At 43.6% G+C, this 20,292-nt stretch overlaps 1 protein-coding gene and 1 non-coding gene across 4 annotated transcripts in view; one reads left to right on the top strand and one right to left on the bottom strand.

Annotated features, from left to right (window-relative positions):
• ST6GAL1 (ST6 beta-galactoside alpha-2,6-sialyltransferase 1) overlaps positions 1-20,292 on the bottom strand; it is a 120,632-nt gene that overhangs the window by 83,121 nt on the left and 17,219 nt on the right. For 2 of the 3 annotated variants that reach the window (XM_036017823.1, XM_036017822.1), the window contains exon 2: positions 10,464-10,597. The gene's annotated coding sequence lies outside the window, so the exon portion shown is untranslated. Of the gene's footprint in view, positions 1-10,463; positions 10,598-13,060; positions 13,097-20,292 lie in introns of those variants that run through there. The other variant, XM_036017824.1, reaches the window with a different exon arrangement.
• On the top strand, positions 11,320-11,426 carry LOC114491299. Its single transcript, XR_003684077.1, has one exon. It is a non-coding gene; the product is annotated as a U6 spliceosomal RNA (small nuclear RNA).

Genomic DNA, 20,292 nt, shown 5'->3' with positions numbered 1-20,292 from the left:
CTACTCACTCAGTTTACCCTGGCCTGATGCCCTGATTTTGCTCTAGCTCTTTTCTTCCTTCAATGCACCCTCACCCCAATTCCACCTGCTGAATGTTTGTACCTGAAACAGCATACCTACTTTCTTCTCTTCCCCAATTCTGCATCCAGGCTTGCCAAAGTCTAGAGTCATTTGCAGATGTTGGAAAATACACTTTCCTTTCTGTTCCGCCAATAATGTCTGTGCAATATCAGTTTGAGCAATATTGTGGGTTCAGTTCCAGACCACAGCAATAAAGTGAATGCTTTTGATTTATAAAAAGCACAACAACTGTAAGGCCCAATAAAGCAAAGCACAATAAAATGAGGTGTGCCTGTATAGCAAAAGGGAGGTCCTTGCTTGGTCCTCAATTTAAGAGCCACAGGATGAAAAATCAAGTATCTGCACAGCAGCTGCCAGGACACCCAGACATGCAAGTAGGCTACATTTAACAGTACGTTCAGTAGAAAGTTCGTGAGCTGCAGGGAGGCAGCCATCTCTACTTGTTTATCTCTTCATTGCCTTTTGCACCTAGCCCAGCTGTGGGCTCCAGCAGGCTCTCAGTAAATACTAAGTAAATTAAATTAATAAGATGCTCCTGCTGTGAGCATAGAACTAATTCCAGAAAAAAATAATTATGGAACCATTACCATGAAAAAGAATTTTCTTGCTTTTTCCATGTATGAATGACCTCACCAGTGATGGGCATGTTCTAAAACTGAATGGTGGTAATGGTTGCACAACTCAGTCCAGTCACTCAAAACCTCTGAATTGATACTTAAAGCAAGTTAATGTGATGGAATAAAAGTTGTTTATAAAAGTCTGTATAATGAGCCCTGGCCAGATGACTCAGTTGGTTGAGTACCATCCTGTACACCAAAAGATTGCAGGTTCAGTCCCCAGACAGTGCATCTGCCTAGGTTGTGGGTTCAATCCCTGGTTGAAGTGTATATGGAGGCAACTGATGGATGTTTCTCTCACATCAGTGTTTCTGTCTCTCTCTCTCTCTCTCAAATCAATAAGCATGTCCTCAGGTGAGGATAAAAAAATCTGTATAATGAAAGTGAAATGGTGGTTGCAGGGGCTGGAGGAACGTACTAAGAGAAATTGCTTAATGAAAACAGAATTTCCATTTTGCAAGATGAAAAGAGTTCTGGAGATCATCAGAGGATAATGTATATTGTTCTATATACATTGAGTTATTGTTCTATTATACATAGAGTAGTGTTAAATAGAATATATATACTCTATTTAACACTACTAAACTATACAGTTAAAAATGCCTACATTTTGTTATGTATATTTGTTTTACCACAATAAAAACTTTTTAAATATAAAAATAAACTTAAAAAATTTGTATAACAATCAAAACCACCATGATAATGCACTATGTTTGGCAAAGTAATAAGCTGAGTCATGAACATATTAAAAAACAAACAATAAAAAAGAAGACATAGCCCCATAAGGCACAGTTCTGAGCTTAACCTCAGTCACCATGGAGTCAGTGCAAGGTGCAGGTTACTGCTGCTTCACCAGCAGGTGGTTGAAAGTCTGGAGGCCATTGCATCATGTGTTGCCACCCAAGTTCAAGGTTTTCACATCATTCTCTTCCAGTATCTTCCCACAGGGTGTGTGAGCCCACCTGGACTGCAGAGCAGGCTCCAGATGGAACCCTTTCTTCAGACCCTGAGCCCCACCCACACTTGGACTACCCCGGCCCAGTGCAGGTCTCCAAAGAGCACCCCATTCTCCTGGGAAAGCACTTCCAACCTACTCCAGTTCCCATCTCAACATCACAACTTGCTGATGCCCCAGAATACCCAAGAGTGGGCCTTCCTCCTCCTCCTCTTCATCCTCCTTCTCCTCCTCCCACATGCTCCTAAGAGGGGAGCCTGAGGCCTTTCACATTCTCATAGTGAGGTGCACACTACATGAGGTTCCCTCCACCCTAGCACAGAGGGTTTACAGCATAATGACTAAAAGGACAGATTTGAGAATCAGACCATCTGGGTTTGAGACAAGATAGTAAGAAGCTAGGAAAATTCCTGGGCAAGTGGAAAGGAGAAACTGAGACAAGAAAATTAAACAAGGCGCAACAGTTTGAGCTGTTACAGCCAGCTGGTGAATAGCAAGACATTATCTCCCCTAACCAAGGACACCTGAGAATAAATAGTTTATATGTCTCCTCCCTAACCAGAGAATACACACTCTCTCCTGCCATAAACCCTAGGTGTCAGGGAAGAGAGGAATTCTAATGCAAACAGAGAGAGAACACTGGAACAAAGGGTGCCAGCTTCCGAGAAACCTGCAGACTTCCCTTTCAGTTCCTCCTCCCAAGAGAAAACAGCATGCCTGCCTGCACTCCCCATAGGAATTTCCCCCTCCCAAAATCCCGCGTTTCTTCTATATAAACTTGCTTCTGAAAGCTCAAGGTAAGGTGGATGTTAGGGTTTTTACCACCTTCTCAGACTCCTGGCCTCTGATATTAATAAGTGTAGTTATAATCCAAGCCCTGTCTCTGCTTTTTGTCTGAGTGGTGACAGACAGCAGGAGCCCTGGACTGGGTTGCCCTCTGGTTTCAGGTTCAAATCCCAACTCATTCAGCAATTACTAGCTATGAGACTTCTCTGTGACTCAGTTTTCTCTTTTGTAAAGTGGAGATATTACTAATACGTAGGATATGCATAATACTTAACTCTTAGGGTTGTTTGGGGGAATTAAATGATTTACTATATAGAAAGCAGTATCTGGTACATAAATTCTATATAATTGTTAGTTACCATTGTTATCTTTTTCCAGCATTAGAGGTGTCTCTCCATCTAGAAGTGGAAACATTGAATAATAGAAGATGCTAATTATAGAGAGGGCCTGAGGCCATGGCAGCTTCCCTTGACACTTCAGACCTTGACATTGAGAAAACAATCATCCTGGGTCAACTCTAGAGGTTTCTTCATCTTGGCTGCCTGGCACCAGGAAGAGCCCAGGGGAAACAGAACTTACCCCACAGCACAATTAAAACAGCAACAACAACAAAACAGCATTATAGGTTGTCTGCTCATCTAAGGGGGGAAAAACCCTCTGTGTGAAAAAATATGCAGGCCTATAAAATATCACTTTATCAGAGCCATGACCATGAAGGCAGAAAGACTTTCTGTAACTGGCTAACCTGGTCAAAGAGTTAACTGGGTGCAGAGCAGGGGCCCCTGAAAATAGGAGCATATTCCCCACAAACCTGGATTGGGGGAAGGAAGGAGTGGATAATGTAGCAGTCTTACTTTGCAAAACAATGACAAGTTAAAGGCCGGTGTTGCTGCCCCAGACCTTCAGAACATTCAGGGACTCATGACAGGCAGGGAAGCTTATACAGCACCTGAGTGAGAAGCAGAAGCCAGATGCCCCTGTGTCACAGGGAACTTTTGCACTTGCCCTGCCTATAGATGGCAGCCAAAAGAAGGTAAAAGATACAGGGAAACTGGCAAAAGTAGCAAATTGTAGGAGAGGCCGGATATGAGGTCATATAGGAAATTCTGGGTCAGCATTTAAAATAAGAGAGAGTCGGAAAGAGAAAGGGGTAGCAACCATGCAGTTTGAAAGGGAATTTGCCATGAGGTCTCAAAAGGAAGCAGCAAGCAGCTATGCAGTTTGTAGTCAGGATTTGGCCAGAAGGGCTGGTGTGTGAGGTAGAAGCCATGCAAGCCAGGAGTCAGGATTCCACCATGTGGGCTGAGGAAAGGGCAAGGAAAGAGCTGATGGAGCTGTGGTGGGAAACTGCCTAACCACCCAGATTCATGGGAGATGCTTGAGCTCAACTGTGACTGGGAATGCTGAGACTGCAGACTTTGGCTTCTCTGAAGGACATACAGAGAAGCCATTGTCTTAGGACGTGTACCTCCCTGGACTCTACCATGATCCAATGTAACACAGCACATTTCCCTGAACCACTGCGTGGAGGCTGAGGACAACGTACCCCAGGCCCTAAAGGAGAGAGCTGCTGCGAGAAGATGGCAACTCTGAAACCCACAAGAGCACCTTCCAGAGGGGATGGAGACCTGTTTGCTCAGCCATCTTAAGAACAGATAAGGATACGGGGGACTTCTGGACATGGTTTTTGGGTTATAGACAGGTAGGGAGCAAGGGAAGTGCTGGGTCTTATGGGAGAACAGGGCACTGAGTAGGAGTGCTCCTAGTCCCCACAAGGTTGGACCCCTGTTAATAAAAATCTGTTTCTTTTAACACTGATTGTTGGGTCATGCATGAAAGCAACACATGGACAGGCCCCAGTTTGATTGGTTACAAAAGGACAAAGGAAGTCAGACTCCAGGGGGAGTTCCAGAAGCAGTGGGAGGGGCACTAGGTCCTCTAGCTTCTCACATCTGAAAAGTATAGGCTGCAGTTTAGAGTCACACAGCCAGGCCTGGGTGACAAGAAGAATAAAAGTCACACAATAAGCCATTAGAGAAATGCACATTAAGACCATGAGATACCACTGTCCACCTATTAAAACAACTAAAATAAAAATATGACAACACCAAATGCTGGCAAAAAGGTGGAGAAACTAAATCTCTCCTATGTTGCTGGTGGGAATATGAAATGGTGCAGCCACTCTAGAAAGAATTTGGCAGTCTCTTTAAAAATTAAAAATATACTTACCATACAACTCAGCAATTGCAGTCCTGAGCTTTTATCCCATAAAAACAAAAACCTGTACACAACTGTTCATAGCAGCTATATTGGTAATAGTCAAAAAGTGAAAACAACCAAAATGCCCTTCAATGGGTCAAGAGTGATCCATCCATACCATGAAACAGCACTCAGCAATAAAAGATCAAGCTATCGACATTCTCAACCACCTGGATGGACCTGAGGTACATTACAATAAGTCAAAACAAGCTGGTCTCAGAAGGTTGCATATGGTATGATTCTATTTATAGAACATTCTCAAAATGACAAAATTGTACAGATGAAAAATAGGGGACAGGGCCAGGCCAGTGTGACAACGAAGGGGTGGCATAAGGGAGATTTTGTGGTGATAGAACAGTTCTGCGTCTTGATTGCAGTGGTATCCCCACTCATCTACACACTCAAAAAAATAACATAGAACTATACATACAGTGTACCGATCTCAGACTCCTGGTGTTGACACTGTGCTATAGTTACATAAGATGAAACCACTAGCAGAAACTAAATAAAGGATGCACCTGGCACCTCTGTACTATCTTTGCAACTTTCTATGAATTTAAAATTGTTTCAAAAGAAAAAAACTTTTTTTTAAAGAAGTTACTTGGCCTGCAAGTGAGACAGCTGGGATTCCAGTCCATATCCTTCTGCAAAATCCCAGTGCTCCCATCAAATTATTTACAATTCTGCACACACCTGACATTCTATATCTCCATGCCTTTCTATGTACAAACTTCTACCTAGACCGCCTTTCCTTCGCCTACTTAAGTTTTCATTTCCTTTAAGACTCAACTCATATACCTTCTCCTCCAAAAAGCTTCCCTGATTTCAACTAAGGTTACTGACTTTTCCTTCATATTTTCTTATGCATAGCAACCCTTCAACTGACTTGTAATTATCAGTTTACTTAGTAATGCCACCCACAACATACAAGCCACAGAACTGGAAAATATATCTGCAAATATCTCCCATAAAGAACTAGTCTATAGAATATATAAAGAGCTCTTGTAACTCAATCAGAATAAACAAATAACCCATTTTTTAATGTGCAAAATATCTGACCAGATAGTTCACCAAAGAAAATATGCAGACGGCAAATGAGCACATGAAAAGATGATCAGCATCATTAATCTTTAGGAAAATGCAAATTAAACCACTATAAGATAGCACCATACAGCTGTTAGAGTAACTAAAATTAAAAAGACTGATCATGCCCAGTGTTGACAAGGAAGTGGAGCGCCTGGAACACTCATCCACTGCTGGTGGGGGTATGAAATGGTACACGCTCTCCAGAAAACAGTCTGGCAGCTTCTCAAAAAGTTGAACATGCACTGCCATATGGCCCAGCCATTCTACTCCTGTATTTAGCCAAGAGAAAACAATGTATGTATCCCACAAAAAAACACTTTCACAAATGCTTACAGTGGCTTTATTGTAATAGCAAAAAAAAAGTGAACAACCCAAATGTCTGTCAACAGGTGAGTGGATAAACAAATTGTGGTATTTCCATACAATGGGATACTGCTCAGCAATAAAGGAACCAACTGTTGATAAACAGAAGATGAATGAATATCAATAGAATTACATTGAGTCTAAGAAGAGCAGGTGCTGTATTATGCTATTTACAGAAAGTTTTAGAAAAATGCAAAGTAATTGATAGTGTTAGAAAGCAGATTCATGATAGCCTGGGCATGGGAGGCAAGACATAGAGAGGCAGGAGGGAGGGATTAGGTGATGGAGAAAACTTTAGGTGGAGGAGGAGGTAAGGGTTCCTTACTTTGGGGGAGAATTTCATCAGCATATACAAATAATGTCAAAACTCATCAAGTTGTGTGATTTGAACATACATGTTTTTATCAATTTTACTTCAGTAGGGATACATGAAAAATGAGTACTATTTAATAGTCATCTACTTTGTGAAAACACATTATATAAGTAATTTTTAATCTTCACTCTAGGTAATTATTATTCAGCCCATTTTACAGATGAGGTAACTAGGTCAGAAAGGCCAATCAATCATGCTGCTATGGTCAAGCAAAGCTCGAACCCAGGTCAAATGTCTCTGAGGCTGGGGCACTTTTCTCAGTATTCTGATGTCTTCCCTCAATGGTGAATTCCCAGCAAGAAGCCACAGGTGACAGCCCCCTGGCCTAAGCAAGTCCTCAAGGAAGGGTCTGAAAGAAGGAGGGTGAGGGGCTGGCATCACTGAGAGGACACCCTCTCCCTTCTGGGTTGCCATTGCCGCACATTCCTCTGACCACCAAGCCCAGCCCGTCACAGGTAGAGGACTGCACACGCTAAAGCTGGAAGTAGGCTGTCCCTGCTCCCTAGAACGTTCCTCCCTATGCAGCCAGACAGTGTGGTCTGAAGGACCCTGACCAGGCATTCAGAAGAGCATGTTCCATTTCACTTGTGTCAATGATAAGCCCCTTCCCCTTTCTGGGCCAACATGTCCCCAGATGTTAAGATGTGGAGGCAAGCCCACAAGCTTTCCAAAGAACGTTTTCAACCCTGATTCACACTGAGTCCCCAGCTGAATGGAGAGTTTTCTCCTGAAGTTGATCAAGGACCACAGATAGAAAGGATTTTTTATTGTCTATAAAACTACACAACCCTAGCTCCACAGGAAAAGATGCCTACCCAACTTAGCAGTGCCTACGCAACTCATTCCCTCTGCCATGCTGCCTCCTTCCCTTGACCCTACCCTCTGCAAGGGTCTCCCAAAGACCCTGACCCACCATTTGCTGCTTTGTTCCCCAGGTAGCAGGTTGAGCACTTAAAACTTTTTCTTCAGAAGTCTGGGAACCCTGGGACACACACAGCAATCTGAGACACAACTTCCCCCTTTAGAATTCTTGCAGGAAAGATAGGACCTGAGTAGTTACAGGATATGTCACATAGTCTTGACATAGGGAGGTCCTCCCCTTGTCACACCTGTGTACACAAGGATGAGCTAGAATCTTGGGGGCAAACAGGCCAGGATAATTGAGTGGGTACACAATAGGCTTTCAGTAAATATTTGTGGAATTCAATTAAATCCGTCTTATCAAAGAAATAACCCTTTACCCAAACACAGGAAAACCAAACAGATTCACCTCAGTAAGTTCCCCTGGAGAGAGCACTATGAGTCCAGAGGCTGAGAAGGCCCCTACTTCTAACTGGCTGAGCATGCCACCTCACTTCTGGGTATCACATGAGTAAGAAAAGTACACTAAAGGACTCTCAAGGCTCCCAGCTCTGATACTTTCTTACTGCACAGGGAAAGCCATTGGGATTGAAAGGAACAATGTAGCCCTTTGTAAAGCTCCAAGCACTTTGAGCTGCAACTGTTCAGGTAGCTTCAGAAATAGAAAGATGTTCCTCAAGGAAAGGGACCCTACTTGTCGCAACTTGATTTGGGAACTCCCGCCCATATGGATGAGTAAAAAGTGGCCCCTAACTTTGAGAAGCTGTAGAGGTCACAGACAGGCTTAGTTTAGATCTCCACTGCTTATGAGCTGTGAAATCTTGAGTTAGTCTCTTTACCTCTACAAGACTCAGTGTAAACTTCAGCTGCATGGTGGTAGAAACGCCTACCTCGTTAGGTCACTGCAGAACTAAATGAGATCACTGAGCACAGGGCACAGTGCCTGGAGCCATCCTGAGTTCAAACAGCCTTTTCTTCCCTTCCCCATACATACACCTAAGGCTCCTCAGAATAAGATCCTCTCAGCTGATTTCACTGGCCTGGAAAACCAGGCCCCTGATGGGGAGGGGGGCGGGGCAGGGGCAGCAGCTTAATTTCTCACACCCCAGAGGGGCACCTCCTTATCCTTATGAAATGTACTGGGGCTGTGAAAGCAGAGGCAGGGTGGGGACTGAGAAGGGCAGAGGCAGGGCTGGCACCCACAGACCATTTGCAAGGGCTCAGTGAGCAGGTGGCCTCTGGAGCAGAGTCCCAACCCCCCCCACTCCCCTCCCCCACCTGGTTCCCTGCCTCCCCAAGACCACATACCTTCACCTCAGGAATGAGAGAAAACCACCAGCTGTGTGACCTAGCTTTTTAAACCAAGGGTGTGGAACCTGATGGCCTCTATAGCCTTTCCACCTTTGTAATTTTCTGAACTACAGTTCTACAGTCAACTGATGCTTATCTGGTGCCTCACCTTCTCTCATCCCCTCCTTCAGGACCCAAGAAAGAGGTGAGGAGAAGAAACCGAGGTTCAGAAAGTAGGGGGAGCAGGCAAATGCTGGGTCTCCATTATCCTAATTTAATTAGCTCTAATCTGCTGACAGCAGGGCCTTGAAGAAAGACGCTTTTGTTTAAATTTCACATTTGGCAGGAAATGCCCCTTTTCCTCCTCCCTCCTCTACACCCCCCCCACCCCCCATTAGAGCTTATGAGTCAAAAGCTCTGATTTCAGTCCTGGCTCTCACAACTGGTAGCGCTGGGGCTTCCTGTTCACACTTCTCTGACCCACTTCTTGATTTTTCCAGCAAGGAAATTTGCCCCAGATGTTGGTCAGTAAATGGAGAGTTTTCATCTGCCCTTATGAAAGGGTGTCAATAATTCACAGATTCTCCCAAGTAGGAAAATGCCAGCAACTGCTCTCTATCAATATACCAGAGATTATCAATCAACTAAACCCCTTTCTTCCAAGGGCAGGGAGCCTCACAGCATATAAAACGTTTAATTTTCCCTGCCTTAGGAGACCCTCCCAATGTTCATATGGGATAATAAAAACAGAAATTTCACTCTCATTCATTCATTTAACAAACACTTATTGAGCAGAGAGATGCACCAGTGACATGCCTTGCCCATGCTCTGCTACCCAGCCTGTTGGTGGTAGAGGAAGCACTGGGCCCACGGATGTGCTGGCAATCTGAATCTCCAAGACAAAACAGCCCTGGTTTTTAGCACTGGCTAATGTCTGTGGTGTAAATTTTCCCACCATAGCCAATTTCAAGCTGCTAACAATCTTTAACAACCAGCACGCAAATCCTGAATATTTAAAAATCTGCTCTCGATAGCCTCCAGACTAAAAACAAGTTCTCCTGGCTCCTATGTGAGTGTGTTTTCTGCCTTGCCTCTCTGCCTCCATGCAGCAGGAGCCAGTGTGCTGTGGAAGCTTAAAGAGTAACCTTAATAAAAACTACCTGGAAGATTAACAGCAGCAGGATTTTAGGCATATTTTATTTTCTTCCACATCAGTAGTTTTCCAAATATCCTATTATAATCAGAACATATCTAGGTCATTACAGTCATTTTTAATGAGCTTACTGGAATGTTTTGCAGTAACTTCCCTCCCATACAATGTCTGTTACTCTATTTCCTTTGGATTGGAGAGATAGACAGACAGACAGGCAGGCAGGCAGGCAGGCAGACAGGCAGGCAGGCAGACAGAGACAGACACAGAGAGTTTCCTAAGAGCTTGACTTCCCTTGCAGAACAGAACAGGTGCACCTAAATTAAGCATTCACCTGAATCAGGTGCAGTCTTACCTGGAGAATAAATTTACTGCCTTTGGAGTTCAAATTTCACCAGCAATTGGCAAAACACAACTCTGTGTTCAGATTCCAAAAGACCTGCTCTGAAAAATCAAAGTCTCTCTGGCCACCAAACAACTTTGCCTCCTAATGGGCTGAGGTGGAAGCAGATGGTTTGACTGTACCAGAATAAACTGCTGCCTCTTTCCTGAGCCTTAGAGGAGATTTTCACACACCACCACCATCCCAATAAGAGGCATTCTGCCCTCTATGACCCCAGGCAGCAACTGAAGGGGTCTTACCTCAGTGCTGGGACAGACACCTGGCACCCGGACTGGGGCAGGCTCAAGGAGGCCAGATCACTTCAGCTGGGCATCATAGCTGCTTCTCTCTGGGCTGCTGGTTGCAGAGCTCTGCACAGTTGGTTCTACCTTGCCTGCAGAGAAGAAAAAAAAACAAAGCAAAGTTGCATGCAAAGCACCAGAGGCACATATGTTAATAAATGCAGGAGGGTAGGAACCCTTGCCCCTCCCACTCTCTACCCTGGCCACTCCTACCACATCAGAGCCCCTTCCAGAACAGTCTCACCTGAAGGAGCCAACCTTCTTCCCAGGGTTCAAACTGGCCATCTATCCACCCAAACCTATCCCTTTGGGAGCTGAGCATTTCACAGTGGACTGTAGATTAAGCAAAGCAATGTACTTCAGACACTGAGCCCTGGTGCTACTTACTTGCTATAATTCATAAGAAAAATCAGTGAAAAAACTACAGTTCCTGCCCCAAGGTTGTGTTTAGATAAGGTTGTGGACAACTGATTTCAACCAACAGTACATCAAACTGGCTCAAGTCTCCCTTTGACCTCTGTAGTAAGCTGTTTACAATGTTATAAATCTGAATTCAACTTCTAATTTATTTTGGGGACATTTTTAACTCAGCCTAAATTTTCAACCCATATATTATTATTGCTGTCTGAGTGGACAGCATTTGTTTTTAAAGTAATTGTTTTTCTTAGTTCCAAAGAAAGTCATGTTCATTCTAGAAATTTCAGAAAATGTAATTAAGTCATAAAAAGGAGAAAAGTTACCCATTCTTTCTCCACCCACCCAAGATAACTACAGATAACACATACTTCCTAGTTTTATTAATAAGATATTTTTTGTGCTCGCTTTGGCAGCACATATACTAAAATTGGAACGATACAGAGAAGATTAGCATGGCCCCTGTGCAAGGATGACACGCAAATTCATGAAGCGTTCCATATTTTTAAATATAACCAAAGACACTGAAATAGGGGGCAGACTGACAGTGACCAGAGGAGAGAGAAGAGGGAATTTCAGGGGAGAATGGGAAGGGTTTACAGGAACAAATTTAAAGGACACATGGACAAAAGCTAGGGGGAGGGAGGCAATGGGAGGGTGGTAATGGGAGGGAAGTGGGGAAGGTTGGGTGGGTGGGCTGGAATGGGAGTAAAAGGGAGAAAACTGTACTTGAACAATGATTAAAATAACATTTAAAAAAAAAGATTTTTTTTACAAAGATGCAATAAAGCCAGGCAATTTATGTGGCTGTACCATAAATTTACCCCACCCCAAAAGGCTAGACATCTAAGTCATCTCCAACATTTTTGCTAATTACAAATAGTCCTTTGTAAAGCTTAGTCTTTGAGGAAAATCCATGGTTATTTCCTTAAGACACAGTCTTAGAAGTCAAATTGCTGGATCAAAGAGTTTCCAAATTTTTCATGCATCACATTTCTAGTGGAAATGAGTGCTGCCTTCCAGGAGTCTGGGCTTTCATATTTCATGCTCACACTCAGCTCAGTTCAAGTCTAAGACAAGATCCATGATGATCAAATGAGCTCCTCTAATCAAGCTTGAGGAGGGGGTATGTGGTAGATAGGGGAAAAAGTGAGAAATCCACTTAGGGCAGAGAAGGAGTGGTAATACATAAGGGTGGTGTCTAGAAGAAAGATGCAAAGAGAAACAAGCGTCATTCAGATACTGGTAGGAAAACTGACTGAGGTCAGGTGAAACAGAAGCCGAAACAAGCCAATTGAGGGTATAGAAATGTCAAGGTCTTACAAACATTCAGGGCAGATCAGGACAAACGACAAAGGCATCAGGTGAGGTGGAAAAATAAAAAGTTGCCTGCAGTATTTGAGCATTTTGCTGCTGTGTTTAATTAATGTCAACAAAACACCAGGAACTAGAGTCCTCACGGGGAGAGCGAGCCAGGCCAGAAAGACATCTCTACCTGCAAACACAGCTCTGCTGATGGCCACCTGGGAGCCTGCCATAGGGATCCTTCCCCAGGGAACAGCAGCAAGGTACTCTCAGAGTATGGGGACTACTGGGCTGCTGATGCACCTGCCTCCTTCACAGGAAGAGGCCCCCACTCTCCACTCCTCTCTAGCTAGCCTTTTACCTCCTTCCTTTTACTCCAAGCCAAACCTTCAGTGGGAGATGGATAACTCACCCACTAATCTGTCTAAACAGACTTATTGGATTTCTGTGGCTCTGTGACCCAGGCAAAGACTCTGGGGACCCAAGTCTCATGCCCCTTCCTAGCCAACCAGCCCCCTTACCACTCCACCCCATGTACCCTGCACTTCAGCCACAGCAACTCACACACTAATGAGGGAACATGGGGTTTCATCAATGCTTTTCCAATCCTTTGGAGGATGGCTTGCAGACCTCCAATGTCATTCAAGTAGGCAAGTCATTTTACTTGCCCAACCTGCCGCCACCCCACCCACTCACACTTTGGGCCTCCCCTGATGGTCAAAGGGTGAAATTTTGATTTAAAAGCAACTCATGCCCTGGCTGGTATGGCTCAGTTGGTTGGAGCATTGTCCCATAACTGGAAGGTTGCAGGTTCTATTCCTGGTCAGGGCACATACCTAGGTTGCAGGTTCAATACCCATTCTAGGCACATACAACCCCTGGTCCTGACACGTATGGGAGGCAACCAATCAATGCTTCTCTCTCATGTTGATGTTTCTCTCTCTCCCTTCTTTTCTCTATAAAAGCAATGAAAAAAATGTCCCAGGTAGAAATTTAGAAAAGAAAAAGAAAAAGAAGCAACTCACCCATAAATAAGGGAGCTGGACCAATCAGACACTTTCAAAATTGCAACTATGAAAAAAGAGTACAGCAAACTTGCAGTGGACCCTAAAGTTTAAAGGAAGTGTAGTAGGGGCACTATGAGAAGCAAATGCCATGCACAAGATCAAATGATGGGGCTGTGGGGACCTGCAGGAAGAGAGGAAGTTGTTATACAAAGAGAACAAGAGAGAGGCCTGGGATGAGGCAGACAGGAAACCATGCAGCCCGAGAAACCAGATGCTGGGTGACTTTCTAGTAGTTGCAAGGCTCATCTGTACTTCCTACTTTTTATTTTTGCAAGCATTCCCTGAATCCCTTCAATAAACCTCTGAACAACTTGGTTTAGACCAACTCTGGGGTTCCAGCTGGCTCTGGCTCATTGAAGTCTGACTGGGCTGTACGTGAGAGCAAGGGGACTCGCCCATGAGCCAGTGCATGGCTTTGTGGTAGGGTTTTGCCCATCCATTGTGGCTGCTCAAAAGCCTTTTTTTGTAAACCTTCCTTACAAAGGTTGTGCATAGGCTTTTGAAAGATGAGGCAAGTGAAAGGGATACTCCTGGACTGCAGGTATAACTTTGCAGAAATATGAGAAATAATAACAGAGCTATAGAGACTGTAGATTCTTCTATTACAAGATTTTTTTCTATTAAGTGGCCGATACCAACTCTTCCTATCACCCTATCAGCATTATTCATTCAGTTGATCACAGGGTCCCCTTGTATCCCTATTCCTGAACCACCTACATATTCTTGGGCTTCTTTGCAGTTTTAATACAGCATCTATTTAATGCACGACCCCACTTAACCTGTGTGTATTCTGCTCCCTAACCTCCCTCCTGTCCCATAAGGGTTACTGGCTTGACATCTAGATAGATTTGGTTTCACTATTTTCCCAAGGTCTCACCAGCCAAGTAAGTAAAACTTTCCTCCTTTCTCATGCTCAGGGCCTGTCCTCTGCTTGATCTCCACTGGCCTCACTCCCACCTGCACTGTCCCCCACCTTACAGCCCATGGCAGCTCCTCAGCTAATCCCCTTTCTCCTCCACCCTCAGTCAGGCCCAGAAGCATCAGAAGATAATTCTAAGGAGGATGAGAGCTGACAAGTGAGAGGTTGCCTTGGCCTCATTAACTCCCTCGGAGATACCAGCAGGTGTTTCCTTCTGGTGCACACCATGTGAGGCACTGCGCACAGACCAGACAAGGATTTCCAGAGACCTCCAAGATCCAAAGAAGTTCATAAAATGAGCCAACAGCATACACCCTAATGGCTTCATGGGTCAGCATCCCCTGATGTAAAACTCCTCCAAGCAGACTATTACTAAAGGGCTCAGTTTTGAGTCAGAGAAGGGATTAGCCTGTCGCAGGGGCAGGGCGCTGGCCCCAGGTCCCTACCCTAAATGAGTGATCACACAAGGCACACAGCAGCCTTGGGGTAAAAGATAAATTGTGAGCCTGGGCGCATTATGTCACATTATCTGGGAGGTGAGAAATTGTTGTGACTGTGTTTGGATGTGCAAGCTAAATTAGCTAAGAGCCTTTATCAGTTCCTGTGCATAAAACATTCCAGGATCTGGATCTCTACAAATGTGCTGAGCTCTGCAGTCAGATCAGAAGACACTGTACCCAAAATACTGTAAGAACTTCTGCTAAAATAAGAAAACTTCCTGGATTATTTCTGGTCTCCCCTCCCCTCCCAAAGCTCTTGCCCTGTCTGGATGGTTCATCTCTGGGGCCCAGAACAACTTTATGGGGCTCCTGCCCTAGACCCAGGGTTAACTACAGTGTTCCTTTTTACTTTTATAATTTTTTTTGTCAATTACTATGTGCCAGGCACTCTGTGTACTAAATCATTCAGTTATTCCTCACACAGTCCTATGAGGCAAGAAGAGTTTTCTCTATTTTCAGGTGAGGAAAGAGGGCTTCAGCTAGAAACCAGGCACAGAACCAGTAAGGGACGAAGCCAGAATCCCACACATTATTAGCCTTCCCCGCCACGGCCTCTCTTTCCACCGGTGTCAGGATAAAGCAAACCAAGCTCTTTCAATAAAGGAAATGAAATCAAAGATAAGTTGAACACTGAATACACAGGTTCTGATAAAAAGAGAAATGGTGTAAGAATTTATTTTCAGAGACCCAGAAAGGGGAACTGCTCCTGCCACTGCCCTGCGCAGAATCCCCGAGGGAAGGCACCGCAGCTGGTCCTTTGTGTTGTTGCTGTGTTTTCCACAGCAAACAACGGCTCAGTTTTCATCGTGCCTGTCCGAGGCGCTGATTTGGATACATGGAGAGACAGCAGCCCTTTTTTTAGTCAGAGCAGTTCTCATACATGCTTTCAGTTCCTGCCCCGTCCGTTCAGGCCCCTGATTTCTGTTGCTCAAATATATCTAACTATCATGCGTTATGGCTCTTTGTTTTTAAACGTTAAATAGTATTCATTAACTTCCTACACCAGAAAATGAGGATTTAGCTCTTTGACTACCATCCCACACACCTCTTCTACTTCCCACATCCTCTTACTTTATAGTTATACCATTTTTTAAGTCAGCACTAGAAGTTACATTATTATGACCAGATACATTGGTGTTCACAACTCGGCCATGTGGTATGTTACGGTTAATTCTTGTCTTGTACACTCGTTAGTTGTCAGTACCTATCACTAATTCAGACCTCAACTTTCCAGCAGTTCTTTTTTTGATTCTCATTAGTCTCTTGAAGTTCTCCATTCTAGAACCTTCCATCCTCCTACTCAAACCCGAGCTACTTTGTGACTTTCTATTACAGGGAGCATCCATTTCTTCTGTCTCACTTTACTCCCTAACATCGGAGGAGCCTGTCTACCGTAGCTTCCTCAGAAAGGGTGTTATGGGGGGTAAAATAGTTGAGACTCCTCATGTCTGAAAATGCCAATATTCCACCCTTGCATTTGATTAATAGTTTTTGTCTCAATATAAATTCTCAGTTAAAAATAATTTTCTTTCAAAACTTTGAAGGTATGGCTTGTCACCAACATGTGTTTGCAATATAGTCTTTCCTATAAGTCAGCCAGGCAACTGCTGGGCTAGCTGCCTGCTGAGCAGCCCGCACCAAGAAATAGGCAGGAGTCACACACAGTAACTATGCTCTGCACTCAGCTTTTACTGAATGCAGGTTCACTCAAAGTAGATCACGATACATTAATATCCTATTCATGCTCTAACAATCTAAGAGAAATATCACACACACACACACACACACACACACACACACACACAGAGATATCAGTAGAAAATAATGAACCCAAGGCCCAGAGTCTCTGTCTGCAGGTCTGGGGGACAGCATGGTGGGCAAGGGAGTTGCCAGTGTCTTGCAAGGAAAGATCTCTGGGGCCAGGTGGATAGAGGAGACAAAGTCCTTGGTCCATCAGGACAGCCTCCAGCGACTGATGCCAAGGGAGATCAGTGTGGCATGGAGCAGCACTCTGGTGTCTGGAGCTCTACAGTCTCAGGAGTAGTCTGGAACCTGCCTCAGTTATACCTTGAAAGTGGTGTCAGACATGGCTATTCTGATCACATGTGCAGATGTTTTAGGAGTGTCTCCTTGCCAAATGTGTCTGCTCTGATTTGGGTAGTTTCCATCTTGAACCAAAGTGTCATGGCTGACTGACAGCCATCATGGTTGATATGAGTGACTTCACTTTGTTTTATATACTTTATGCTATTTTGATCAAACCAATGCCATTTTATTGGTCTTGCTCTCCACAGGGCTCCAGTGTCCTTTAGCTTCTAATGTTAGTGTAGAATCAGATTTCTCTTCTATGTAATTGTTTGAGGTTTGCTTTTTTCCTCTGTCTATAAGCTTTTCCTCAGTTTTTTTCACAATGATATGCTTTGGTGTGTGTCTTTTTTCGTTCATAGCCCTGGGCACTCAAGTAAGTTTTCAATCTAAAAGCCTGTGTTGTTTAGTTCCTGGAAGTTTTCTTGTGTTATTTCTCAGGATTCTTACCCTCTGGTGTCCTATTCCCTTTTTATGGAAGTCCTACTACTCAGATGTTCAACTTTTTAGAATGGTTCTTTCTTATTTTTCATTTTCTTGTCTTTTTGGTTTGACTTTTGGCAAGTTTTCTTCAACTTTATATTCAAAATCCTTCACTGATTCATTTATTTCTGCTATGATACTTTTAATTTCCAAGAGTTCTTTTTATCTGTATCTGCATCTTCTTTTAAAATATGGAGAATTTGGAATTCCAATGCTTATCAGGTACCAGCATTTGAAACTAGGCCTATAAAAATGTGGTTTTTTTCCTGGTAACTACAATTTAAGTAGCATTCTAAGAACAAACTCAATTTTCAAACTTAAGGTCAGGGACAGCAGGCCAAGCTGATGTGGGCATGTGGGAGGTAACATTCTAAAACAGGTAGGCATTTTCTCTGCAGTCTTTATTGTATTAATGTGACATCTTCCCTTGTTTCTAAGACACTAGCAATTATAGTCTTTGTAACATTTTCTACTGCTCCCTACATTGTCTCTATTTCTTGTGAGGTTGTTTGTTATTGTTGTTGTTGTTTGTCTCATTTTGTTTCTGTTTTTCATATTTTAAACTTTCTCAAATATCTATTAACCCTTAGTGGTCCTTTTTTCACTTAAAAGTGACACACTAAAAGCTGACCAGAAGCTCGGGATGTGGGCAGGACTGCTGGACTGGTGGATTTTACAAGAAAGGGGTTGAGAGTAATCTGTCCATTTTATTTAAAAAACCCTAAATGGCAATATCTATAGGCCTTTTCTCATGGACTATTCAATTTACAGAGAGGCTCCCATAGTCTTATAACTTGGGAGTATGGCCCTAGCTTGCCGGTACTATGGGAACCCACAAAAAATAAGGTTGGGGAGTAGAGAGCTCATTGTTCAGTATGTAGACTTTTATTCACACCCTCTGTTTCGCATATGTCCACCGCAGCCTGGCCTGCCGTGCCTGATCTCAATCAGGACTAATAGTGAGTTTGTTCCTCGAAAGATCCTTCAAAGAAATTTTAGTTACCAGGGGAAAAAAACACTTTTTTTTTTACAGGCATAGTTTCAAATGTTGAACAGTCAGACATTTTAACAAGGGTTCATAATTATACTTATCAGGAATCTGTGGGATCTAATCAGCACTGGGATTCAGAACGCTTCATGTTGTAGAAAAGCGATATGCTGACTAAATCCTGTGTTACACGGTGTCCGCAGCAGGGTCGGGCAGCTCTCCATAATTATATGGAGTAATATTTCTGCCACAAATAAATAAATATTTAAACTAAGTAGGTTAAAGATTTATAAATAGACTCCCATCAGTCCAGGTCAAGTTTTGCCACCAAATGGGTTAAAAATAAAACTTGGTTTTCACAGACCTTTATATTTGGAAATTGTAGACAAGGGATTGTGTATGCACTTCCTAAGTGTTTCCTACATCTGTCACATTAGGGGCATTTTCACAGGGACTTTGTCACTCTGGGGGCTGCTTGAGAAAAAGCAGCAGTTCAGTCTTGGACTTATCATCACTGAGATCTCTGTTAGGCACCTAAGGAAATTTGTTGAGTAGATGAATGAATATATGAGTGTGATGTGCAGAGAAAAGGTCTGGGCTGGAGCTATAAGTTGAGGGCTGTCTGCATGTGGATGGCAGAGGATTACTGGGAATTGAGGAGATGGGGAAGAGGCCAAGTCCAAGGGCTGCTCCCTAGGGCACTCCAAAATGAACAAGTGAAGATGAGCCAACAAAGGAAAGTGAGAAAGAAAAGCCAGTGAGAGATGAGAACCAAAGAGAGCGATATTCCAGAAGCCCAGGGAAAATATTTTTTGAAGGGGAGCTTGAACAATCAACTACATAAAATGATGCTGATAAATTAAAATTGGGACTGAAATTTGACCATTGGATAGGGCAATATGGAGTTCCCTGGTGAACCCAGAAGTTTTTGTGACGTGATGAATGCAAACAGTGATTAGACTGGGTTTAAATAGTGAGAGAAGAGGAACTGCAGGGAGCAAGCACAGATGACTCAAGGAGCAGGGAAATGAGGCGGTAGCTGGAGGGGTAGATGAGGTCAGGGAAAATGGGCCTGTGCATGTGTGTGTGGAGGGGAGGAATGACAGTCAACAGCCACCTGGAGAAGGAGGAAGAGAGGGAGCGTGGGAGAAAGGGGAGGTGTGGGAGGAGAGAGAGAGAAATGGCTGAGTAGAGAAACATTGGAAAGAAGAGAGAATTACTGAAGTCATATCCTTAATTAAGGGCACAGGATGCAGTACAAGTAGAGGGGTTGGTCTTAAATTGTAGCAGAAACCATTCATCATCCAGACTAACAGGCAGAAAGTAGAACACAGGGCGTAGATTTAGTAGTGAAAAGGTAGTGGAAAAGTATTCTTCTGCCATTATTTTCTCACGTGAGAGGGAAACATGGTTCTCAGCTGAGATCAAGGATGAAGAGAAGGTGATACAGGATTGAGGAGAGAGAAAGGGTGTGAAACAGTCATCCGGATTACAGAGAATGGCAGTGCTTCCTGACCAAGGCTTCCCATCGGAGTAACTGCGGCACTTTGAAGAAAGATACTGATGCCCAGACCCATCCCACGAAGACTCTGATTTCATTAATTCAGGGTGGAATTTAGGCAGCAGTACTTTACAATCTCTCCCAGGTAATGCTAGTAGGAAGCAGAGCCAAGACCCACTAGAAATAAAGCAAGATGATCTGACAACACCAAAGTCCACCCAAGGGCCATGGTCATGAACTCGAAGGGGCCTAGTCCAGATGATGGTGTACTTTTCTGCAGTCACACTCAGCTGTGTGGAGCAGGCCTGGTGTACAGCAAGAGCGCTGGATTTAACTAGGGAGAAATGAAATACCTTTAAAGCATATAACATGTCTGGACATGATAAGAGCTCAACAAACAAAACCGGCTGTGTTTATATCACCAGCTGAGGGATATTTACCATCTTGGTAGCAAATACAATTTCATTTTTATCTCATCCAAATGATTCACCCAATTTTTGTATATTATAGGATTTTGAAGTCATT

This window comes from Phyllostomus discolor, chromosome 2 (genome assembly GCF_004126475.2).
Source record: "Phyllostomus discolor isolate MPI-MPIP mPhyDis1 chromosome 2, mPhyDis1.pri.v3, whole genome shotgun sequence".
In the NCBI taxonomy this organism is placed as follows: domain Eukaryota; kingdom Metazoa; phylum Chordata; class Mammalia; order Chiroptera; family Phyllostomidae; genus Phyllostomus; species Phyllostomus discolor.
Note: the sequence above shows the minus strand (reverse complement) of the source record. Positions and strands in the feature narration are given on the sequence as shown.